At 46.7% G+C, this 26,203-nt stretch overlaps 1 protein-coding gene across 1 annotated transcript in view; it reads left to right on the top strand.

The window, feature by feature from the left end:
- The first annotated feature begins 318 nt into the window (after window positions 1-318).
- LOC119404351 (RNA 3'-terminal phosphate cyclase-like) overlaps window positions 319-26,203 on the top strand; it is a 131,913-nt gene continuing 106,028 nt past the window's right edge. Inside the window, exons 1-3 of the mRNA XM_037670893.2 lie at window positions 319-384; window positions 942-1,042; window positions 1,106-1,249. The gene's annotated coding sequence lies outside the window, so the exon portion shown is untranslated. The remainder of the gene's footprint in view (window positions 385-941; window positions 1,043-1,105; window positions 1,250-26,203) is intronic.

Here is a 26,203-nt window from a genome sequence, read left to right as displayed (position 1 = left end):
CGATAGCCTGTTTCGCGCGTGTCTTCTGCTAGGTGGCGTATCGGCTAAAACGATAGGACTTCTGTCCAACGTTCTGTCACGTCTCGAAAACTATCACAAACACTCAGAATCAAATAAATTGGTTGCCCACCGACAGAGACGTGTGCCATAATCATTTTTATTTAAGTGGGACGAATGTTCCCGTATTCCGAAATGTGTTCTAGCCGAAACCGAGCCGGATTTGTGTGTGCTGCGCCTTCTATGGCAAGTGCGCGCGCTCTAGTTGAACGAGTGCCATATCCCATCTCGTTCGTCTTCCTAAGAGTTGTCGGGTTTGTCGGCGAGCCAGAATGTCGGTGAAGCGAGTGGAGGTTGTTTACCATCGACGGTAGCGTCATGGAAGGCGTGAGTATTGACTGTTCGCGTCCTCGTTCCAATGACATTTATGATCTTATTTGGGGATGTGGGTGAGAATCGCTTCTAATGCGCTGTCTTGCAGCTGTAGTACGTGATACTTTTCCAACTTAATCAAGTAGAACGGGTAGTTGTTACTGATCCATCTTCGTAGGAACGCGCGAAACTACACCAGGGACAGCACGAGACACTACACAGTGTTAAAAAACAGCGCGAAGAAGACGCGGACAAGAAAGAAACAGGACTAGCGCTGCCCCTCCTCTTCTTCGCGCTGTTTTTTAACCATGGATTCTTACCAACTGGCTCGCATTCACTCGCTTTTAAGTTACACTACCCAGCTTATGTAGTGTCTTTCTTTCGTGCTGTCCCTGTGTGTAGTTTTTGCGCTTCCTACGAAGATATATATATATATATATTGTTGTGTAGCTGTTCTTCACTGAGAGTTTCGGTTTCACAAGTAGGGGAACAGAGGGTTCTTGTTCCTTGCACTTACACCTTTTTTTTTGACGTACGTAATTAGACCCGGATGGCGTTCTTCTTTTTCTAAGGGAGGACAGGTACTGCGGATGGCCGCGCGTTCAGCGCGCCTATTCCGAAAGCCGGTGCGGGTAACGAACATTCGAGCGGGAAGGAGCAACCCAGGCCTGAGGTAATCGCGGCAGTTTGAATTTTCAGCGCTGTCATAATTGCATTCTTCGGTGTGCGATTACAGGCCGCAGCATTTGACGGGCATGAACTTGGTGAGGGACATCTGGTGAGGCCGCCTGGTGAACGCCGTGATTGGTTCGACTGAGATCGAGTTGCACCCCGGCCCCATTCGGGGTGGCCTCTTCGCTGCCGACACCGGGACAGCCGGGTGTGTGGAGTTTACAGCGCGCTTGAAAAACATTATAAACGAGGCGCACTGATTGCTATCGGTTAAATATATAAAGGCTCTCGTTGATATCACGGCAGTGCAGCTGGTTGGCATGTCGCATAGCTATTCACCTAGCTGCTTTTGGAGTTTGGATTTGGATTTATGGCCTCACCCTTTGTAACGGGCGGCATCAACCGATGCCCTGGCCTAAGGACTTAAAAAAAAGAAAGAAAAAAAGAAAAACGATAGCACGTACACATAAGTGGCTACACACACATCTAACCACCACTTGTACATGCACATGTTCAACGAGGAGAGCTTCGACATGTCAATGTGCCGCGCACCTTTGTCCACCACTCACCGAGTCGCTTCTTGGTTGTAGCCACTCCGCCACCATCAGGAGCGTGAAAGTATTTCCTAGCGCCATCTAGCTTCCCCTCGGCATAACCCATTTCTTCCTGCCCATGTCCAGTGAAAAAAGAAGCACGCATGCATTGCACCATGACTTATCAATCATTGTGACTGCTTGTAGCCACTGCTTGAGTGCACACGTTAAAGAGGGAGTAAATATTGCTCAAACAAATGTGGCTGAAAGGAGGGACAAGCCAGTACTCTACAAAGATTTAGCAGTGTGTCACTTGTGTGTCTTATAATGCACTTAAAGACGCATTGTACTGTGCTCATGGATTAAAACGTCACATCAAATTCTTTAGTATAACGACTGGTATGTACGGTGCTTGAAGTAATTGCGTCATGTCTCTACTAATTTTGCTTCTAAGGGTAATGTATGCGAGTGTTCTGAATTGTGGAAATGAGGCCGATGTAACGTGAACTGCAGACGGTGTAAACAAAAGTAAGTGTAGTGCTAAATTGTTGCATTTCAATTAGCACTGTACTTACATACTTCTGTGATTATTCTGTGCACTACCCTTCCCACTGCATGTTTTGTGTGGACATTGCCAGCGTATGACTGCAGTGCAGTGTAAACACTTAGCTAAAGCTTTCTTCTTAAATAAGGGATGCAAATATGGCAGAAAACATATGCCTTTTTAACATCAACGCTTGATGTTCCAATTAGAAAAACTCAAGCCGTAATTGAGAGCAAAATGCAACACATACCAGACACTACAACAATGTGAATTTGCACATATGCGCACTACATGAATTAACTATAAAAAACAAATTTCAGTAGTACGGAGAAATTCGAACAGAACAAAGATGTTAAGGAAGAAGCCACCAGTCTAGCAAAAAACCAAGCATAAGAGGTAGTAAGAAACGATAGTGATATGCTTTCATGCTTGTATAAGCTTGGAGTTGGGCTTGCTTAATTCAAGCTGTTCTTTTAATTTCTTTTTCTGGAAACTTACATAACGAGCTGACCCGATGATGCTTTGCTGCTGTCACAATCTGTAAATAATATGATAATAAGTGCCTGATGATACGTAAGCCTCCTGTTATAATTGGTCAACGTTTAATTGTTCATGTTGGCAACCTTAGATGTATGTGCTGCAGGCAGTTACGAGAGAGAGCTGGGCATGTCCACAAGGGCACTGTGAAGGGAAAGTTTATGGAAGGGAAACTCGCCCATTTACCATAACATGAAACTAAAGAGGACATCCAAAGCTTCCTAGCTGACAAAATAAACATGGTTTGAAGATGATTCACGTCATGCATCGTTAGCCCTCCTCCTAGATAGCGTCGTCCTGATGTGGCAAGGTCATGGACAAGATGTTGAGTGGAGGTGTTTAATACTATGTTCATTGACTGTCATAATATGGCTTCATTCTGACTGCATGCACAATACTTTAATTCCTTTCAGTTTAGGTCATAATTATTACACTACAGTTAATGAAAGCAACAAATAATGTCCCCCGTGCTTTCCTTTGTTGGTTTCATTAGTTGTGTCCAACAGGCGTCTTAAATAATTCCTCTTCTTTCGTACTTTCATTTCTGCTAGTGACACGCAGTTAATTGAAGGGGTCTCGCACAAAGGCACGGCAGCAAACGGGGTGTTTGGGTTGTCACCTGCCTTAAATGCGTGCAGTACACTTAGACCAGTGGCAACAGCGCTAAACCGCTAAGCCACATGCACTGCCGTGCAGGCAGTTCATGATTTAGTTTCCTTAAGATGCTTATCATTGAGAGGTTTGTCGCGAAGAAGTGCCGCGGCATGCTGGTCGGTAGCCATCATCACAACCCCATGTGTTTCCGATGCTTATCTGTGCAAACGTTACCGCACTCGTGCCAAAGTCGTAGTAATCACTGATCGAACGCTCATGCTGTTACCAAGGTTCAAAATTAAGTTGTTTTCGCTAATATATAAGACCGAATATTCTAAAAGAACGAATATTCGAGTCACTTCATATATTCAGAACTTTTTAAATCGAATACGAATATTACAAATGTAACGTTCGATCACTATCCGAAACTTTTGAATATTCGCACACCTCTGCTTCGAACCAAAATGGCAGAAAACTTCTGCTTCACACCGTGCATCAGGTGCCGAAGCTTCTCTTTGCTAGCGCTCAGGTCAGCCTTGTGGAACAAGTGGGACATATCTTCGACGCACATTGCCATGCTTTCATTGTTTCGCTGGCTTCTCGCTTGCAAAGCCGCCTCAGCTCTTTGCCTGCGGTCCGTGCTCGGGAAAGTGGTCAGCAGCTTCCCTCAGAAATCATCCCATGACCAGAGGACATCTTCATGGCTTTCAAACCATGTTCATGCACTGTCTTGCAATGTGAAATTATTGCGCCGGAGCTTCTGGTCTTTGGCCTGTCCATTCCAGCCGGTGACATGCTCGGAATCTTCTAGCCAGTCCTCGGCTTCATCAAAGGTGTCGCCATGGAAACGCTCCGCAGCTGATCAACGATGACATGGGTTACGGCAATGGGGACGTCATTTTGATATCGTCACTGCAGACAGCTCTAACGGACTCCGGCAAAAGAGGAAATTCGGGTCACTCACCACAATGGCTGGTGTGAGCTCATTGGGTTTGAGTTGGCCTAGTTCCAGGCTGCTCTATCCGACTCGAATTGGGCTTGAGATCATTATTCAGCACCTCCACCACAATTGTACGAACAATTCGGGTAGTTAAAAAATAATTATTTATTGTAAGCCAGCTTGTGCCTGGCAAGTACAAACTAATTATAGTTACAGTGTTCCTCGTAGGAGAACAACAGGCGTTCTTTTTAACACGAAAGTGCTTTATGCAGGGGTCGACCAAGACTTTCATGACGTATTTCCGTCACGGAAATACGTCAGTAAAATGCACACGACCAGACGGCAACGAAAAGTTCCATAAACGGGAGTCGAACCCATGACCTCTCAGTCCGCAACGGTAGGTGTCGGATGCTCTAGCCACTGCGCCATGATCACACATACAGGAGGCTTCACAAACGTGCCTTTTGTCTCTCACACTTTTCCTCTCACAGTGCTCTTAGTTCGTGGTGTGGTGTCACCGTCTGGGAGCGGTAGAGTCAAGTAATGCATGGCCTCTGCAATTAGCTCTGGCAACACGTCGTTTCACCGTTGCTACGGCCATCCCATTAGACATGTTTCCAAAAGAAGTCTAATTTTGTCAACGCCTTAACACATCGTGAGGTGGTGGCTTTAGCCCAAGCCTTGCTCATAGCATCCATCTATATTAAAAATAGCTCTGCGACGCACGCCTGGCCATCACACCAATTTCCGGGCTTGAACCATGAGAAATCACAGCCAGACTAAAGGGGAGGCACAACGTGCGTTGTGTTTCCCATCTCGTTTCTAGCCCAGCTCTCTGTTAACTCTTTAACATTTCGCAGAATGGCAACCTTAGCCCAAGCTCAGTAAAGAAGCTCAGCGTACAATAACCTATGCTCTTCTGGCTGTCACATTGCTTTCCCTGATTACGCTCTCCCCGAGCGAATGGAAGGGCCTGTGCAACACTAGCAAAGGCGTGTTGCCGGAACCAATCTCTAAGGCTACGAGTTAAATCATGACACTAATGAGCACCGACCACGAGCGTTTTGGCAGTCTCAGCACGGAGGAGTCTTTTGCTGCAATATTGTAGAAAACTCTGTGGTCAGTGAAATGCGGCGTCCATGTTGATTTGAATCTGTGATGACGCAGTTACGCGATTTGCCTTTTGCGTCAGCGTGTAACGCCTCCTCACCAGCATAGGGCCGTGTGATAACTGGGTAGTCCTGGGCCATGCCGGTCGCCGGACCGTATCACACACACGTACGTTGGCGGGTTCCACACTGGCTGGCTGGTCATGTGCGCCGTATTTATTTCATTGCAAACATCGATGCCCCCGGGCGGCGGCAACACGGCTGCTGGAAATGACGTGTTTAACCTTCGAAGCTGCGAAGGACACCGTCATAGCTATGGAGGCTGCGCGTAAAGATTCACGCGCATTGAGCTGTCAGCAAGCACAGCTACTATCTGACGAAGCTCCAGAGCAAGCGAACGTTGTCGCCTCGGGGAAAAATGATAGCTGTTGCTTTTGTTGCGGGGGAGGTCATCCTACGCGTTGGTGTAGGCACGGCAGCACGATCTGTCACAACTGCCGCCAAAAAGGGCACCTTGCAAGAGTTTGCAGAGTTCAGCCGGGGAGTAGAAATTTCAACCGGAGCCAGTCTAGTCGCAGCCGGTCTAGTCTAATGAAGAACCTGGGCGACCTGCCTGTCTCTGCTGAAGAGTCCGAAGTTTTCGACTTGTGGACACTTCACACAGCTAGTTCGGAACCATTGCACATAGTGGTTGAAGTTAACGGCGTAACGCTCGATATGGAGTTGGACAACGGCGCTAGTGTGTCGACCATTGATGATGGCAAGTTCGCCGAGCTTTTTCCGTCGGTGCCGTTGGAGCCATCGAGTGTGCAGCTGAGAAGTTTTTTCGGCGACATGAAACGTGTCCAGGGAAAGCTGGAAGCAATGGTCAAGCTTGGCGACAAGGAGTGCCAGCTACCACTATTTGTCGTGAAAGGGGCATGTCCTACGCTGTTTGGACGAAGCTGGATGAAGGCCTTCAAGCTAGACATCGCTCAGACGGAGGGAGTCAACGTCGTGAAGTCTACGGAAGACCTGGTAAACCAATATCACGAAGTTTTTTCGGAGCAGCTTGGCACATTTCACAGCGTTGCAGCTTCTATATCCGTAGAAAAGGGCGCGAAGCAACGTTTTGTGAAGGCACGTCCGATACCGTTTGCGTTGCGTGATTGGGTTTTTGAAGAACTACAGAGGATGGAACGGGAAGGCGTTATCAAACCGGTGAAAACTTCTCAGTGGGCCGCGCCCATCGTTCCTGTATTGAAGCGCGACGGCCGGGTTCGGGTCTGCGGCGATTTTAAGACTACCATAAACCCGGTGACAGTCGTCGAGTCCTACCCTATTCCTAGGATCGAGGAACTTTTTGCGCGGCTGACAGGGGGCAAGAAGTTCACAAAGCTTGACTTGCAAGACGCCTACCAGCAGGTTCCACTCGATGAGGAGTGCCAAGAGCTAGTCACCATTAACAATCAGAGGGGGTTATACCGATTCACAAGGCTGCCGTTCGGGGCTTTATCAGCTCCGGCTATATTTCAGCGAGAGATGGAAAATCTTTTGCACGACCTTGACCAGGTCACAGGAACCAGTGACAAAAGCATTGGGAAAATTTGGGCCGAGTGTTGGATCGCCTGAAAATCGCGGGACTGCGACTGAAGTTATCCAAATGCGAATTCTTGAAACCAGAAGTCCAGTACTTGGGCCATATCATTAGTGCGGCTGGGCTGCGTCCAAACCCGTCTAAGACTGAAGCAGTGCTGGAAGCCTTCGCACCCCGAGCGGTCAAGGAACTTCAGAGTTACCTCGGATCGGTTAACTTTTACAGAAGGTTTTTGCCAAACCTTTCTGCCGTGTTACAGCCGCTCAATAGTTTGTTGGTGTCGGGAACACCATGGCGCTGGGAAACTGATGAAGAGCAGGCATTTCGGAGAAGCAAGGAGCTATTGGCCTCTGCTGCTATATTGGCACACTTTGACCCAGGAAAGCCAACTGTGCTTGTCACTGATGCATCTCCCTTTGGTATTGGAGCAGTACTGGTGCAACGAGAGTCATGTGGAGAAGAGCGCCCCATTGATTTTGCCTCCCGCAGCATGGCAACCGCGGAGAAAAACTACAGCCAATTAGATAAGGAGGCATTGAGCCTTGTATTTGGCGTTACACAGTTCAGGCAGTACTTATGGGGCCGGCACTTCGAGGCCGTCACAAATCACAAACCACTGCTCGGCCTGCTCGTAGCAGACAAACCAGTTCCCGAATCGTGTGCTCCGAGAGTGCTAAGGTGGGCCTTGCTGTTGTCGGGGTACAGTTACGACCTGAAGTATAGGCCGGGTTCACAAATTGCATGTGCCAATGGGTTAAGCCGGCTACCTCTGCCAACTGCCGAATTTGTTTTTGACTGCCCTGCCAAAGTGCTAATGCTAGAAGGAGTATACCCAAGGGTGCTGTCGTCAAATGCTGTTGTGGCTGCCACCTCCAGAGACCCGGTGCTGTCGCAAGTAAGAGCAGCGTTATGGTCAGGCTGCCAGATAAACCTAGGGTCAGAGGGAAGACCCTACAAGACGCATTTTCATGAGATGAGTGTGCAAGGGAACTGTCTATTGTGGGGCAACAGAGTCATTGTTCCAAAATCATTACAAAGGGAAGTCCTTCAGTTGCTGCATGAGAGTCACCCAGGACTGTCCAAAATGAAGGCCGTTGGACGTAGCCATGTGTGGAGGCCTAGCTTGGATAACGATATAGCGATAACCATTCAAAGGTTCCGTATTTGCCAGGAGCATCAAAGAGTGTCACGACCAGTGCCTGTCATGCCCTGGCCGTTCCCGGAGAAACCGTGGTCACGGCTGCATGTGGACTATGCCGGTCCTTACAGGAACACCTATTTTTTTTATTGCAGTCGATGCGTTCTCAAAGTGGATTGAAGTGTACCCGGTCTCCACACCCTCGGCTGAACCAACTATTTCCTGCATGCGAATTATGTTCGCAAACCAAGGCCTTCCAGATGTGGTCGTGTCGGATAATGGGCCAGCATTTACCAGTGAGCTCTACTCCACATTCCTCAAGAAAAACGGGGTGAGGCGAATGCTGGTGCCGCCGTATCATCCAGCGTCAAACCACGGTGCTGCAGAGCGGGCAGTGCAGACTGTCAAAAACAAGTTGCGGAAGGCTGGCCCTGGAGATATTCGCACTCAAATTGCTCGCATGCTCCTGACTTACAGGTCAACGCCTCACGAGGTCACGGGTTGCTGTCCGTCGGAGCTGTTGTTGGGGCGGAAGCTGAGGACTGCGTTGGACCTGCTACACCCAGACCTCAGGACTAAGATGCTACAGAAGCAACTTAAGCAGAAAACCAGATGCGACCAAGGAACAAGACCCAGGGTTTTGGGTCATCCTGGTGACCCAGTGTTCGCAAGGAACTTCCGTCCAGGTCCTGCGTGGCTCCCTGCACTCGTCACAGAACAACGCACTTCGTCCATGGATGTTCTACTGGAGGACGGACGGTGTTTAACTCGACATCTGGATCACATCCACCAGCCCCATGAGGAACTGAGTGCAGACAACCAAAAGTCAGGCAGCCCAGTAGCTACAGGTCTTGCTCCACGCTTGGATGTGGGTCAGAGGCAGCTAACTCGGAATCGCCTTCACGACACAGAGTCTAGGCAAGATCCCAGGGAAGACGCGAGGGGAACAGAACTTGCTGTCACAGCACCCAGTACTCCTGTCCTGCGTCGAAGTACCAGAATTCGACGACCAGTATCGCGCTACTCACCTTAAACAATTGTTTGCATCCATTAATAAATGGGGGAGGGATGTGATAAGATTAGTTTGCCGTTCCGGCGCCCGGGGGCGTCGATGTTTGCATGGTTACGTCATTGATTCCGCTGACTATCTGGTCGCGCAACATGCGCTCTCGAAATGTTGCGAAATTGCAGTCTTCGGCTAATGTAGTTGCTTACGGTCTCCCCCTTTTTTCGATGCCTCGAGAAAAACTTGAAACTTGCCGCTACTTCCGATACGCGAGGGGCGTAGTGCTTGCCAAGTGTGGTAAAAATTTCGGTCAGTCCTGCTTGGTTGGGCCTGCTTGGTGCTAGGAGGCCTCGTAGCAGAGAATAAGTCTCTGGACCGCAGCATGTCAAAAATACAGCTGTCTGCTTGAAGGAAAGATGATGACTCTTAAGGGTTCATTTTCTTTGTTAGACACATTAATACTAATACTAATATTAATACTAATATTAATTACTAATATTAAGTAATAATACTAATATTAATACTAATACTACAGATAACACCCCCTATACTTTCCTTGGTGTTATTGTCCGTTAGTTCCATTTTCGGTGGAGGCGAAAATGTCTGAGGCCCGTGTACTTAGATTTAGGTGCACGTTAAAGAACCCCAGGTGGTCGAAATTTCCGGAGCCCTCCACTACGGCGTCTCTCATAATCATATCGTGGTTTTGGGACGTTAAACCCCAGATATTATTATTATTATTGTCCGTTAGTTCTCATTATTAAGCTGTCTGCTTGTCGCTCGGGATGTCGTTTGCGATGAAGTACAGCTCGGCCCGCTCACGGTATTCCGCCTACTCCGATGTACTCGGGTCGAACGAATCCAGCTTCCCGACGACAGGCATGACGACGTGTGATTGTGCTGTGCCCGTCCGGTTCGTCAGTCGACCTCGTCGCCACTTGTGATAACCGGGTAGTCCTGGGCCATGCCGGTCGCCGGACCGAATCACGCACACGTACGTTGGCGAGTTCCACACTGACTGGCTGGTCATGTGCGCCGTATTTATTTCATTGCAAACGTCGACGCCCCCGGGCGCCGGAACGGCAAACTAATCTTATCACAGGCCGCTTCCAAATGGACTAGCGGTGTTCCTCCGCCGCCTATAGCTTCGAGTGCACTGGCACCAACTATTAGAGAACGCATACCTTGCCATTTCTCTCTTCAATTGGCTATGCTTTCGAAGAGTTCATGTCGAGTTAGTGTTTATTGTGTTCATGTTGAAGCCATCATTGTGCGGGATTCACCGTATGCTGTGTCCAGGTGTATGTTTACTACAGCTACCACAGAGGTTTATCATGTTCAGGGACGTTAGTCGTCAGGATGGAGATGCGCCATGAGGTGTCAACGTGGGTGCGTCCACACAAGCGGTGCTATCGCTGCCAAACACCAGTAGACATTGCGCCAGCCTCGTATATCATTGTATAATAAACATTCAACTACTGTGAGGACATGTTTCACTTTCATGTTATACCTATTCCTATGACGGAGGGATGATCTACGTTTTTTTCATTGAGGGGCACTTTACTTCAGACAACTGTTGTATGCGATGCGTTCATGCGCGGTGAGGGGACGTGCTGCAACGGCTCATTGTTGTTGCTTCAACTCTCTGTTGTCCGCTTGGAGGGGGCACAAACTGGCACACATAGTTTAAAGACTGTTTCATCTCATAACCGCAGTGTTAATTGTTATTGTATTGAATGAATGAAAAGATGAGAATGTGACACACTCATGCGATGTGCCTTTTCATCTTTTCGTGCTGTCCGTGAAGAATAATAACCAACGAGCAGAGGTAATTGTAACCTTTGCCTTGCTGCATATGCAGACTTACTCCCTTATATGTTGCCCTTGAAAAATAATTGAAGTTTGCACTCTGTGTAACAACCATTACAGTTAATCCTTGTTCTGTCAAGTTTTTAGCCACCGGGCACACCAAGACTGCACATGTTAAAGATTTTGCTGCAGTGTATCTGCATCAGTAATATTGTTAATGGTACGATAAATCATGCAGTCATCTGCGAACATCCGGGTTTTACAAGTTACGTGGAGGGGTAAGTCATTGATATATATTAAAAAATGAAGTGTGCCAAGAACAGACCTTTGGGGGACACCTGAAGAGACTGGTAGTGGGACGGAGGGCTGATCATTGACACTGACTTACTGTGAGCGGTTGATTAGCAATGCTTCAAGCCATTTTAGCACGTCAGAGTTTAAGTTTAAGAAGGAAAGTTTATGTAACAAGTGTTGGTGAGAAACCTTGTCGAAAGCTTTTTCATAGTCGAGAAAGATTACTGTCAAGATTTGTATGAAGGTCGTGAATGAAAAGAGCTAGCTGTGTTTCGCAAGAATGGCCCTTATGAAAGCCATGCTGTTCAGGGTGAAAGAAATGATTGGCGTCTAAATGGTCCATAATGCGTGAGTAAATGACGTGTTCCATGATTTCACTTGGCAGACTTGTAAGGGCGATAATTTCGCGGGTGAAGCCTGTTACCTGCTTTGTAGATGGCAAGGACTTTCCAGTCATGAGGGATGCAGCCTACTGAAAGTGACTGAGCAAACAACTGACACAGCAGTGCCCAAGATATGTATCTTCAGTATTTTTTAACAGCTTTGAGTTAATACCATCGATACTGGCACAGGACGAAAGTTTTAGGTTATGAATCACATTTGAAATACCATCTACGCTGAATGTAATGGCTGGCATTCTATGTTGTTAGACAGTAATGGCAGAGAAGCACTAGTATCCTTGGTAAAAACTGAGATGAAGGCATTGTTGAAAGTTGTGGGGCAGTCAGTATCAGACATAATGTTCTCCAAATCGTCAGCAAGTGTTACGGCACGAACATGACTTGGGTTTATTGCTTGCCAAAATTTCTTCGGGTTTTCTTCAAGTATTTTGGGTAAGTCCTTAAGAAAAGCATGCTTGGCGCCACGAACAGGAGATAAGTATATATTTTCGGCAGAATAATACTTTTTTCAAGCGTTAGCATTTGTACTCTGTTTAGCAGCTCAGAAAAGTCTTTTCTTCTTATTTTCAAAACGCTTTAAGTGATTAATGAACCACGGATGCTGGTGATTCTCACGGAAGGTAATTTTCGATATGTGTTTGTCTGCTAGTTGAACAATTTTAATTTTCAAGAGCACCCAATTATCATCAGTACATTGTTCGTGAAATCGAGACTCAAAGTCAGGTAGAGTTTAACGGACGTCGGTTTAAACAGACATTGGTGAAATCTCTAACCTCAGCATTAGCTGATGCTCCGGAAGATAGATAACGCCAGTTAATACCAGGGAAGTTAGTCTCCGAATAAAAGAATATAAGTATTAGGATGCGCAGCTGTAACCTGGCACAAAATGCTGTTTAACTTTCCAGGAAAATCGGGGCTGTTCACAGGGTGTCGATAACAGACACCGAGCAGGACAGCCTGTGGGAATGAGCGGAGAAGTAGCCAGGCTATCTCGAGGCCAGCAGGAGGCGCAATTGTTGTGCAAGGTGATTGCTTGCTAAATGCCATGAAAACTCCCCCACCTCGTGTTCCTAGACGGTCATGACGATGAACTTTGATGTTTGGCAAGTCTGATAATACCTCATTGTCACTGATGTCGCCTGTGAGCCACGTTTTTGTTATGATGAGTAAATTGCTGCTAGATGAAGAAACAAGACTTGATATATCTTCGCGCTTTGAAAGAAAACTGCTAGCATTAGTGAAAATAACAGGTAAAGAAAGCTTATTCATTGTGGCAGTAGGGTGAGGGTTTGGTGAACCTCTGTTGCGCTTTGATTGCTAATGAGTCTGTTTTATGGTATTGGTTGAGTCATAATATTCATAGCGTTTGGATCCTATGACAAGTGTCTTGATGCGGGTTGAAGGGCGTTCCTTTACTTTTGCTGAAAGCAGTAAGATGTTTGCGGACATTTCGGACGGCTGGTGAAAAATCTCTGCCAATTGTGTGATTACTCTCCTCTAACTTACGACCACCAACCAGGACTAATTCTTTAGTTTTGTAGAGCGCAAATTTGACGATGATGGGGTGGTTACAGCCAGGTGAGCACCGTCCCAGCCGGTGGGCAGGCTCAATTTCCTTAGCATCTGTGGGAGAGCACACGCGCCCATTTCCTTTCCTTAAGGCTGGCGCGATCGCGAACTGACGGTGGTAGCAAGGGACCACTAGGAGAGGAGCACCGTCACCCTTTCCTGCCGGACAACCCCTTCTTCCCCGTCACTCCGCGCGCCAATCCTCGCTTCCCGGCTCGCGGGAAAGGGAACTCGCCCTGCGAGGGAAACAACCCTCGTGGTGGGGTTGTAACAACCCCATGAGGGTTGGAAACAACCCTCATGGGGCGTTGCCCAACTTTAAAACTTCACGTTAGTAACCAAATGCTCATTATTTTTGTTCTCAGTTGCATTGCTCAGTGCCATTTCATTATCTAAAATTTCGCATATTTCCGCTAAACATTGGGGAACACGTATCAGTGTTGTTGGTAAGAGGAGGGTGAAAGAGGGAAGGGCAGGCCACCTGCTCGATAAATGAGTATTCCCACAACGGCGAGCTCTAGTATTCCTTGAACGTAGTTTCGGAGTAAGCCTCCCTTTGTTACCCCGCCCCCTCCTCCCCATTGCCTTTTTTTCTGGCCGGTCGTGTTGCCAGAAAATGCCCTTTCTATCTCCGCAGCCTAAGGACGGTCAAACGGAGCTTTCGGAGTCGCGCTCGATTATACCCCGCGCACGTGCTCTCGGAGGCTTGCTCGGTACTTCGGCGAATATAATTCACAGCACCACTGCCTGCCTTCCTTCTTTTTTTTTTTTTTGGACCAGCCGCTGAAGGTTGACTAAAAGGTAACTTGTTCTGCACGCTTTGTGGGACCACGGCCGGGCTAGACTGCACGTGCGCGCTCAAGCGCGCACGTGCAGTCTAGCCCGGCCGTGGTGGGACGAAAGATGCCAGTTTGAATGACACAGAACAGACTCCTGTCTCTGAGAAAAAGATGGGAGAATTTGAAGACCCCTCGCTTTGCTGAAGAGCTGATGGCCCTGGGAGTGGGGAGGAAACTTTAGCTCGCTTCCATAAAGGCAGCAGTTGCTTTAGCAAAATAGTTGAGGCTTGTGCTCGTCGGTGCCTATTTGAAAGATGCAGGACGCAGAAGAAATCTTTTCTAGAAAGCCTGTTTCGCTCTTAACAAAAGCGCTGGGCTGTGTGAGGGGTGCTTCCCTAGTCTCGGATTGGGATGGACACAGCGACCACCTGAAAAAATTCTACGTTCTGAAAAATGGCCTTCGGTGAGGTGAAAAGAGGGGGGGGGGGGCGGGGTTGGGTTGGCTTATAGCTTTGGGGGGGGCGATCGCCCAATCGCCCCCCCCCTGGATCCGCCACTGTTTGCCCGGCTGTCAGCTTCTGTAACTCAGCGAGAACATAGTTCATATTAGGCCCTGGATTGGTTTCCACATCCCCTGACAGCAACAGCGAAGACTGGATGACGTGTACACATTCACCAAGGAGAGCATGGCAGCACTGGGGGCTTGGGAGCTGCACCAAACAATAATCGCTGGATCTCTTACTAAAAAGACTATATTTTGCACTAACCTGCACGGTGAAAACCAACGTGTTAAAAGTCAGCGTCGTGGCGCAGCCACCGAGCCCACAAAGCGGTTGCAGTGGCCGCTGCTCCTTTATAGTTGGCAGACTTGACAGTGTCCCTTTGATGCGAGATATCACGATGGCTGGAGTATCCAGTAGTCGGGTGTCGATCTGCGTTCGTTCAGCAAAGGCAAGACAAGCAGAATGGCAATCTGATTTGGGTAGCGGTAGAACGATGGCGCATGCTCCATTGGTGCCACGTTGCATGCTATCTGAATTGGAGGCAGCAACACGTGGCAAACAGTGGCGGTGATCATCTGCATTGCGAAAACCAGCGTGTTAGAAGTCAGCATTGGGGTGCAACCTCCGAGCCCATTAATTCTGGCCTTGGAGTCTTCCCACAGCAACACATTTGATAGTGCTGAGAAATGACCTGAACATGAGTAGATTGCAAGCCATAATAAGTGAGGGAAGGGTGGAAGCACTGCACTCCAGTAGCGCACCCAGGATTTCTGTCGGGGGGGTTCAAATTTTGATGAAGGTCATGTGATGGCATATTTGCTGTGTGTGTGGAGGGGGGGGGGGGGCTTGCGTAACATGTCGTTTCCGCTGGAAAAATAGAGCAAAAAAATGCCAAATAATAATAATAACATCAATGATGATGATTAATACTTCGACGTTTTCCAGAGACACCTTAATTATTATGTAGCAAGAGCTTGACAGGGCCATTAATCCATTCAGCAAAGCAGTCCACGTGGAAAATAAACGGCAAATTTAATAAAGCAACGCATAACATAGTTCCCAACAATGTTGTCCGGCACATAATTAGTTTTACTGCTCCATGCAGAGAGAAGGGTGCCAATATGCCGGCCGGTTGGCGGTCGCGCAATGCTGTTAAGAAAAACTCTGCAGGTCAGCATGTTCTAAATTATGAGAGCGGAACATCATATATTATGTTTCCTTTGAGCCTCGTGAAACTATATTTCAAAGTGAATTGTCAGCCTTAACTAGCTGCATTTGTACGAACGGCATAGTCTGAATAAGTACACTGATTCTATGACAACAGTTCATAAAGAGCTGATATAAAATCAAGGGTATAAATCATTGCATAGAAACAATGTGACTGGGGTTAAAAAAAGTAGAGAAATGACACCACACAGATACAAAGACACCGAGAAATTTTTTATTCAGGTGTACAAGAGATCTATAAATTTATTTCTCTCAAGGTCGTCTCATATGGTTGAAATGTGAAAGTTAACCTGACATCACGAAAAATACTTCTGAAATTCGTTTGGGTAGGCTAGGAAAATCAGTTGCCCGTTGACGTGTATTATCATAGCATCATTGGCAAAATTAAAGTCGAATCAGGTAAGTGCCTCAGTCGTGATGGCCAATATTTCGACAGAAGGATATGCCTGTCAAGGCAGCTACGTCATCACAGGCGTGGTTGGTGCAGTTGTGTGCTCGTCCTCTTGTCTTCTGCTGATTTTGGCAACCTTAGCAACAAAACTGAGAGAGAACTAAATATTAACACGAAAGTGTTTTATGCCGGGGTCCACCAAGACTTTCATGGCGTATTTCCGTCACGGAAGTAGGTCAGCAAAATGAATGCCATCAGATGGCAAAGAAAAAAACTATAAGAAAAATTTTCGATAACGGGAATCGAACCCATGACCTCTCGGTCCGTGACGATGGCTGGGGGGCGTTTAGCCCACTGAGCTACCGCCAAACACATTACGGAGGCGGCATGAACGCGCCTTTTATCTTTCACACTTGCGTCTGGCAGTGATCATGGATGGATGGATGCTATGAGCGTCCCCTTTATAACGGGGCGGTGACATCTGTGCCACAAGGCTCGAAAAAAAAAACGTGCTGTTGCAACGACCGTCCCATTCGGCGCGTTTCCAATACAAGTTTAATTTCGCCAACGCTTTAACACACCGTGTGGTGGCAGTTTTAGCGCAAGCCTCGCTCATAGCATCCATCCATATCGACAAATAGCTCTCCGACGCTCGCCTGGCTGTCTCTCCGCGTTCCCTGCGTGCCCTGTGAGAAGTAACGTGCAGGCTAGAGGGAAGACACGACGCGCGTAGCGTTTCTCTTCGCATTTTGCGACGCTTTGAAGGAATGCATATTGAGCATTAGTGTTTGTGTGCTTGTTATGCCATCTTTGTGCGGGATTCACCATATGCGGAGTCCACGTATACGTTAAGAACTTCAGCTACCACAAGGGTTAAATCAGGATCATGGGCGTTTGTCGTCGTTACGGAGATGTGCCACTAGGCCGTCAACGTGAGTGAGATGCGTCCACATCAACCGGTGCTATATCTGCCAAACAACAGTAGACATTGTACAAGCTCTCATATACCAATGCACTATAAATAATAAACTACTTCTGTGACGACACGTTTCACTTTCGTGTTATACCGATTCCTATGACGGAGGGATCAACCAACCATTTTTTATACATTATTTAAGTCGCCAGCATGGGCACAAGAAAACCGCCTCGCTTCTGATGGTAGAAAAAGGGTTAGGGTCAGGGAGAAAGTCTGATGAAAATTCATACGCAGGGAAAGCACGCATGTCGCGCTGGCGACAGACACGATAGCGGCGCCGATAGTTATGCTATAAAAGAAGGCAATTTGTAGAGAAGTGGCCATCCGTTTAAGCTCATACTTAAACAGCCGTGAGTTTTGTAAGCATTTTAGAAGGTTACTAATGACTGATGGAGTGGACTAACTTTAGGAATGCACAAGTTATGTCAGTTGGAACAACGAAGAGAATGTGCGAGCCGGACAGGTTGACTTACAGTCCTATACTGACATTAGGAATGCGTTAATAATGAACTGGCAAAGTGAGCGAAGAGCAAGATAATATATAGTGGGGACAGAGCCCGTAAGTTGTAATCTGTATGATTAACCCTTTAATGCCTGAATTATGAAAGCGCCGAAGAAAAAAAATTTCTTTTTCATTTTTCAGCTTTAAATAGCAACCTTAACATAAATCAGCAGTTGTATTATCCAAAATGCAACTTTAATGCATACTTTTAGGTATGTCGCGAATTCGCGACAACCGGCACTTAAGCCAATAGTAGCTCAATATGTTCAATGCAACGCAAGTACGGCATCGCCGCATCAATGAAGCGGATCTCTTCAGGGAAACGTAACTTGGCGTCGTCATTGTTGTTAAATGCAAGTTTGACTTTATTGCCTCCTGCCAATCACGTGACATTGTGTCGGCCACAGTGTTTGCCCTAGACTCCGCCCCCCAGTATAGCTGACTTCTTGGAAGCCGACAGAATGACATAAAGGCGACGGCACCAAGAAATAGATCTAGCTCACCACGAGACAGAGCCAGTCTTTTGTTCGGATTTTTCTGCGTCGCAAGCAGATTGCTCTGCTGAACGATGTGTTCCGTGAAGGTGTCATAAAAAATTTCTTGAAATATTCAATAGGAGCTTGGACAGTGCCACATTGAGGATGAGCGGTTTTCCAGTGTGGCATTTCCCGCTGTTTTTGACAGTCTTTTTTTTTTCCTCCGCACTGCATGTTTTAGAGAGGCACTAGCTTGGCTGGTCTACCACATCTTCGTCTTCATCACTGCTCGATGAAGACACTCGTGCTTGTGCATGAGGATCGGGATCGACATCGTTGTCTTCGCTGTCACTGAGACAGCTGTCGTCACTTTTATCTTCAGGTGGCAAGCGCGTGCGAAACTTTTCTTTCCCAAAAAATGAGTGGAATTCCATCATGAACTTGTCATACCGGCAGTCATCACCGATTGACTCAAATGCCGAATGTCGCGAATTCGCGACATACCACAGATAGGGTGGCTAGCCACTTTACCACAGAAGCGAGGATCGCGCAGGAAATAACATACTTCAAAACAACGTGACATGTCGTGTGCAACCTCTTGTATGCGTGCACACCGAAAAAATTTTATAGGAGATGGAACTTACGTCCCTCGAGCAAAAAACAAAGAAGTGAGAGCTGTTGCACGTGCTTCGCACTCTCCGGCATCTGATACACAACACTGGGTTCCAGCTTGCAATACCTTACACGCAATGGCGCTAGATGTCTCGTGCTGAAAGCTACATTCACCGCAAATGCGTGACAGCCACCGGTGAAGGCATCAACGCGTTTCGTGTGTTACTTAATCGGCGTCTTTCGGTATGTCGCGAATTCGTGACAACCGGCAGTGAAGGGTTAATCACAAGTGAAATAGCTAAACCACGTGAAGGAAAATTTGAGACAAACAACTTATGCATGTTGTAGAAGCTGGTGTAAAACCACTCAATTCAATAGGCAGCGCCCATAGGTCTGTTCTCAAGCAGGCGTTCGTAGCAATGGCGCGTTTGCGGATGAGACGCTCTACAGCTTAAAGTCCAGCCGTCGTGGCTTTGTTGCCAATTCATCCAAAATCTCTTCAGGTGATAAAGGAACTTTTCAGTGAATATGTAGCAAAGCTAGACCATTTAACCTTAGTGGCCTAGTCGTGTTGCAAAGGTAGGTTTTAAGACGTCTGAGAGTCACTTGTAGAAGTCGTTACTGGGAGAGTAGCCATAATTTGAAGAAGCTTTTTGATCACAGGAAAAATACCAGCCGGGCAGGACTGCAGGGCTTCCAAAGGGGGCGTTTTTCAAGCCGCTGAAGTTTTTTGTACCAGAGATGTAGCTCTCCCACAGCAGACGACACGGAGCCCCCGACACCAGCATGGTCACAGAGAATGCGCAAGGCATTCTTGTTGTCCTTGCTCGGTAACAGGCTTAATGAAGAAGGAACGAGAACTTTAAATTGAGTAAGAATGCTCTTGTGCTTCACCAATCTCTCATCGATTTGTTCTGTGAAAGCTTCGAGAAATGGAATGAATACACGACGACGGAAGTACTCCTCCGGAGTCGACGAAGGCACATTTGAGCGTATCCTTTGCTGACCAACGACCCTTGGCATTTCAATAACCAAGCCAACCTCTTCACAAACTGACATAATATGTTCAAAACATTCATGAAATACCTTGTGAGCTCATGATGTAAGATTTCGTGCAGTAAACAGAACATTATTAGCAAATCTGAGAGCGGATGAAAGATCCATGTTTACAGTTTGCAAGTATTTACTTAATGGCAAGCTTATGGAGAAAATTTTTTCCGCCACAAAAAGACAGACAAGAAATTCGCTTCTCTGCAAAGCGCACAGTAGGATTTGAGCGTTCGACAAAGATTCCCGATCATTCCAGCTGTCGCTAATGTTTTGGGGAGTAGACGAAATGGGGTGAAGAATATATCTACAAACGCATTCAGAGCATCGTGTCTCTGAACCCATCGTGTTGGACAGAGCGACTTCACCGCGTCACGCGAGCGGTTGGTATTAACTTTTCAATTAGATCACCTAGAGCAGCTTGGCATTTTGGACTCGCATGAAAAAACTCACAAACTTTCGCCACGGTTCCCATGCAGTTTCTAATCTGAGGCACAGAGCATGCACTTGACAGACTGAGAGAGACATATTCGGACGTGTGCTTGAACGCAGAGTACATCAGAGCTCATACCCCTGAGCTCTGATGTACTCTGTTGCAGTGCCTATATCATTTAAGCTTTTTAAAACTGTATCGGCCAGGCCCCTTTCCGTTAGGTCAGTGACAGGAATAAACTGCAGAAACTCCTCCCGAATTTCGATTTTTTTTTTTCATATTCACGTAGCGTGCACAAAGCGAAAGCTTCTCAACGCCGGCTACATCGGCTGTCTCATCAGCCAATACTGCAAAGCATTTAGCAGCATTCACTTTAGAAACTAGCTTTCACAGAATAATGCTATTACATGCTGAAATAATCTCATTTTGGGTTCTCGACTTGTGTAACTTGCATTAGCGCATTAAAAGCAAAAAACATTGCTTTTATGTGCAGTTTTTGTCACTTAGATTAGGAAGTAACAAGCACCACTATAATAATAATATCTGGGGTTTAACGTCCCAAAACCATGATATGATTATGAGAGACGCCGTAGTGGAGGGCTCCGGAAATTTTGACCACTTGGGGTTCTTTAGTGTGCACCTAAATCTAGGTACACGGGCCTCAAACATTTTCGCCTCCATCGAAAATGCAGCCGCCGCGGCCGGGATTCGATCCCGCGACCTTCGGGTCAGCAGTCGAGTGCCATAACCACTATACCACCGTGGCGGGGCAGCACCACTATGAGACGTGCACACATAAACAATAATTCTTAGACAGCAAATATGCATATTTAATGTTCTACTAAAGTTTGTTCATTCCCTTCCAAACTAACAGTCTAAGCGCACTGGGGGGGGGGGGGGTTGTTTTTTGCTCGAAAATAACGGATCGACGCCTTCAGTTTGATTTCAAAAATTTAATAAACTCTGGGGTTTTTACATGCTAAACCACGGTGTGAATATGAGGCACACCGTGGAGGAGGGCTCCAGGAATTTCGACCACTTATGTGGTTTTTTGAACATTGTGCATTATTTATTTATTTATTCATTCATTTCGCGGGCGCTCCACAATATAAAAAAGCAGCTGCAGTTTTAAACTGTGTAGGGATGTGCTATCGTTCTTTTGTAATTGTTTCTTTTCGATTTTCTTTAAGCGCTGGTAATACACGAAAAGTCAGTTTGCAACTAGCCGAGCTATCACCTTTAAGTAATGCCCCTTCAGCTACACTCATAGACAGTGAACTCCATGTGAGCATTTATAAGAGCATAAAATTGTAACATCCTCCGAGGTCTACAAGGGCTGCGAGGCAACCCTCAGACTCTGGCTACAGCCATGCACATCAGCAGAGTAGGCCTTGTGGCTTTCCCCATTCCACTCGTCATTATATAATTTATAATGATTGATTTCGGTTTGTACCTGGCGCTTCAGAAAGACGAAAGGAAGAAAATAGATGGCTGAACCCACGACACATTTCCCTGTATGGGAAGTGAGGGACAGTGCTCACAAATGAAAAAACATCCCAACTTCATAAACCCATTTTGAATAGAAGCCAAGCAATGGCATCGGATCGAATAAAACAAGTGACATTATGCAGAGAGCTAAAATCTAGCGACTAGAGCCAGGCTAATTTTTCAATTAGGACCTCAGTGTAATTTGAACATATTGCAGTAATCAAAAATCCTGAACCTCAAGAATTTATTTTTATGGGTTGGTAATTCGAACAAAAAATATAGATTTTGGAATCTATGAAATTATTCTGCGTAAATCCACTAAATGAAGAGGAGTAATTAGGGAATGGAAAATGAGACAGCTGCCCAATCATTAGAGTGCCGGGGCCCCCAAACAACTTGTGTACGCAAGCTACTGTGTTCTCTTGTACTCACCTTGGGGGCAGCTGCAGGTGAACAGAAAAAAGCGGGCAGAGTACAAAACAGTACATGCATTAGATTGCTTTGATGTCTCATTTTCCAATCATTAATATTGGAAGCCGGGAGATTGCGTGTAATCAACCACCTGCCGCAGGGAAGTTTCGTATTTCCATTTAGCAGATTGCTTTGTCAGGTACATACTGTAAGTTTTGCCAATGCAACAAATACCAAACTGTCTACATGTTTTGCAGGATAAACTCAATACATACACGTTACGCATGTAAAAGACCAATGTATAGCAGTTAAAGATTGCCGATAGCTATGATTGTTGTCGACTTGTGCAACTGTAAGAATGAATTTTTGAGATATCGAAATGGCGGCTGTTGCCATAAAGAGAAAAACATCATCATCATCAGCCTGTCTACGCCCACTGCAGGGCAAAGGCCTCTCCCATGTTCCGCCAATCAACCCGGTCCTGTGCTTTCTGCTGCCACATTATACCTGCAAACTTCCTAATCTCATCTACCCACCTAATTTTCTGTCTCCCCCTCACGCGTTTGCCATCTCTTGGAATCCAGTCAGTTACCCTTAATGACCACCGGTCGGTTATCCTGCCGACGTGCTACGTGCCCGGCCCATATCCATTTCTTCTTCTTGATTTCAACTATGATGTCCTTAACCCCCGTTTGTTCCCTGACCCACTCTGCTCTCTTCCTGTCTCTTAAGGTTACACCTATCATTTTCCTTTCCATCGCTCGCTGCGTCGTCCTCAATTTAAGTTGAACCCTCTTTGTAAGTCTCCAGGTTTCTGCTCTGTAGGTAAGTACTGGTAAGATGCAGCTGTTATATACCTTCCTCTTGAGGGATAGTGGTAGACTGCCATTCATGATTTGATAATGCTTGCCGAATGAGCACCATCCCATCCTCATTCTTCTAGTTATTTCACTCTCATGGTTCGGCTTCGTGGTTACTACCTGTCCTAAGTAGATGTACTCCTTTACAACTTCCAGTGTCTCGCCTCCTATCGCAAAGCGCTGTTCTCTGCCAAGATTGTTCCACATCACTTTAGTTTTATGCATATTAATTTTCAGACCTACTCTTCTACTTTCCGTATCCAGTTCAGTAATCACGAGCTGTAATTCGTCTCCCGCGTTACTCATCAATGCAGTGTCATCAGCGAATCGTAGGTTACTGAGATACTCTCCATTAACTCTTATCCCTAACTCTTCCCAATCTAGGGCCCTGAAAATCTCCTGTAAACACGCGGTGAATAACATTGGAGAGATCGTGTGTCCCTGCCGTACGCCCTTCTTTATTGGGATTCTGTCGCTTTCTTTATGGAGGACTATAGTGGCTGTGGATCCGCTGTAGATTTCTTCCATTATGTTTATATAGGCTTCGTCGATGCCTTGATTCCGCAGTGCCTGCATGACTGCTGATGTCTCCACCGAATCAAATGCCTTCTCGTAATCTATGAAGGCTATGTATAGGGGTTGGTTGTATTCCGCGCATTTCTCTATCACCTGATTGATAGTATGAATATGGTCTATTGTTGAGAATCCTGTACGAAATCCTGCCTGGTCCCTTGGTTGATTGAACTCTAATGTCGTATTAATTCTGTTAGCAATTACTTTTGTAAATAGCTTGTAGACAACGGACAGTAAGCTTATGGGCCTGTAATTTTTCAGGTCCTTGACGTCCCCTTTCTTATGGATCAAGATGATGTTGGCATTCTTCCAAGATTCTGGTATTTGCCCCGTCGAGAGGCACTTCGTATACCGGGTGGCCAGTTTCTCTAACATAATCTCTCCACCGTCTTTCAACAAGTCTGATGTTACCTGATCCTCACCAGCTGCTTTGCCTCTTTGCATTCCCTTGCACACGTACAATTCTCACATCATGGGTAAACTGCATTATAGCCACACTTACCGGCTTGCCGGCGTAGATCCCCAGGTTGTTAGGGTGCGCAGGTTCGTCGAATGATGCGTCCTCGGTGAGGACTCATCTGACGACAATATCTGATCAGTCACCAGTTCCTCTACGGCTGGAATTTGGCATTGCAACGTTGTTGCTGCATCTCTTGAATCTGCACATGGACTCTTTTTGGGGAAGTAAGTGAGGAGCGTGTTCGACTGGCGCATCAGCGAGGAGGCTTTGGCGAGGTAGCTCATTGTCGATGCTGACACAAAAAAGTTCCAGCAAGAGAACTAAATGTAGGCGTGGGTGCACACCAAACTCTATAGCTTCCGTTGGCTATAAAAAGAAGAAATGGTAAAAAGAGAAAGGGAGGTGTTTCTTGAAAAAGGGAAACGTGGTGCCCGAAATACCTCTCGCACTTGCCCAGATTCCTTCCTTGCTAAACGTACCCAAAAACATTGACTCATTGTGCCACGGCTCCTTGCTCCGCACACTCAGACGTGGTGCAAAAAAGCACTCTGGGTAGGTGCGATGCTGACGGAGCACATGCTACGGATTTCGTAACTTTGAAGATGCCGCATCGTCGGTGCGTTGACAGACGAAAAATGGCACTCGCGCACTTAACCAGCATACTAAAAGCCAGGCTCGCTCAGAAATGCAGGAACCACTGTGAATGTACTTAAAGTAATTTCGTCGTGCGGCCGTGCTATGCAGCCTCGGTGGGGTCGCGGTCGCTTCGATGAATGAGCCACGTGTGAGGTCGCCTTTCTTCTCGCCACACTGACGTGCCACGTTCAGGAAAAATACACGATCACTCCGCTGAAGCCGTTAAGGGACAGATGACACTATTCGTCTGCCTGCGCCACCGCAGCTGTACTATAACAGGCACACACAAGGGATGCCCTTGAAGCGGTGGCTCATTGTTTCTCTGATGTATGCAGAGGGGCATGGCTGGTCCGTGGCTTGGCCCACGTCGTCTTGCATTCCTTCAGCCGCTGCAATGTCCGAATCGTGGTGGGTGATTCCAGACAATGAGCCTACAGTAAACGCAAGCTCCTAAGAAAATAGAAAACATGTGCGTCGTCGTGTCGAAACTTGCTTCGAAATTGAAAATGTGCCTAGAAGCTCGGCGAATAGATCGGCCACCACCGCCTTCTTATCTTTGGAAGTTTGGGTGGGCATTGTGCAGACGTTTGGGTAACTGTATGGTTCCTTCTTCAAAGTTTGAGGAAAGGAGACGCACGAAGAGGGCTTCTTTTCATGTTCGGCGTGTATGGAAGGGTGCGTCGGGCGGCAGTGGTGCACGCATCGACAAGAACACGCGCTTGTGTGTGAACAGCGTTTGTGTGTGTCGCATTCTCGTGTCTTTCGTCCCTGAAGTTCGCACTATTTAGCTGTTCAAATGGAGTACCAACTAGCCCAAACATGCACCTTGACAAGAACACAGGAGTTAGAGGGTGTGACGGGTAGGAATGAGTTAAGGTGTGGAGCTGTTTAGACGTGTGGCTATGTCGGTGAGATGGGAAACAGCAAAAGGGAGATACTTGGAGTACCGGGCTGTGCGAGGCTGTACGCCCACGTTTTTTTTTTTTGCACTGCGCAGAGAGGAGTGAAGGCCCAATGTGTTCAAAAGAGGCAGGTTGCCTTGAGTGAGGTTAGCATTGTTTGGGCCCTTTGGATATGCCAGGATTCATTGGTTTCCATTGCGAGGACTGCAGTTTCAGAAAGATTGATTCGGTCTTTGGAATGTTCGGCTATGGGGTTGTGATCTCTTGCAAAATTGGGGACGTCGTTTTCGTCTTTCTTTGAGGTTCTCGGTTTTGTTATGCAGCTGGCATCACAGCTAGAGACAGCAATTTTTTTAGACAATGCCTTGGGTTATCTCTTTTCGGCAGCCGTTCTTTAGAAGCAGGTAGAGAACTTGCACGCTACTTGGATGTCTTATTTTCTGAGGCTACGTGCGATGGTTTTGCTGGTGCCTCGGACATAGTGGAAAGTGACGTATTTCTGTGGTGGTGTTGATTGGGAGGGCCTGTTTGCTGGATTTCTCAGCTTGCGTGGCTTTGTTTGCGGAAGTGAATTGCTTTCTGAATTTAGGTAACCGTTTTTGGTGATTGTCCTGAATATCCTGTCTTTTTCCTTTTTTTTATTTCAATTTGTGTGCTGTGTTGCGTCTTGGCCCCTTGCGTTATTGTCTTTACGACTGATGTGTTATGGATTTTTAAATGGCTAGAAGTGAACTGAACATATCGACTAGTGTGTTTCCATAGTTTTATTTTCAGGTTACAAGAGCATGCGAAAACGGCAGGGAGTCTTCTATTTCAAGGGTGAACAAAATTCTAAT

Source organism: Rhipicephalus sanguineus, chromosome 9 (assembly GCF_013339695.2).
Source record: "Rhipicephalus sanguineus isolate Rsan-2018 chromosome 9, BIME_Rsan_1.4, whole genome shotgun sequence".
NCBI lineage: Eukaryota > Metazoa > Arthropoda > Arachnida > Ixodida > Ixodidae > Rhipicephalus > Rhipicephalus sanguineus.
The sequence above is the reverse complement of the archived record's forward strand: the minus strand, read 5'-3'. Positions and strand labels throughout refer to the sequence as shown.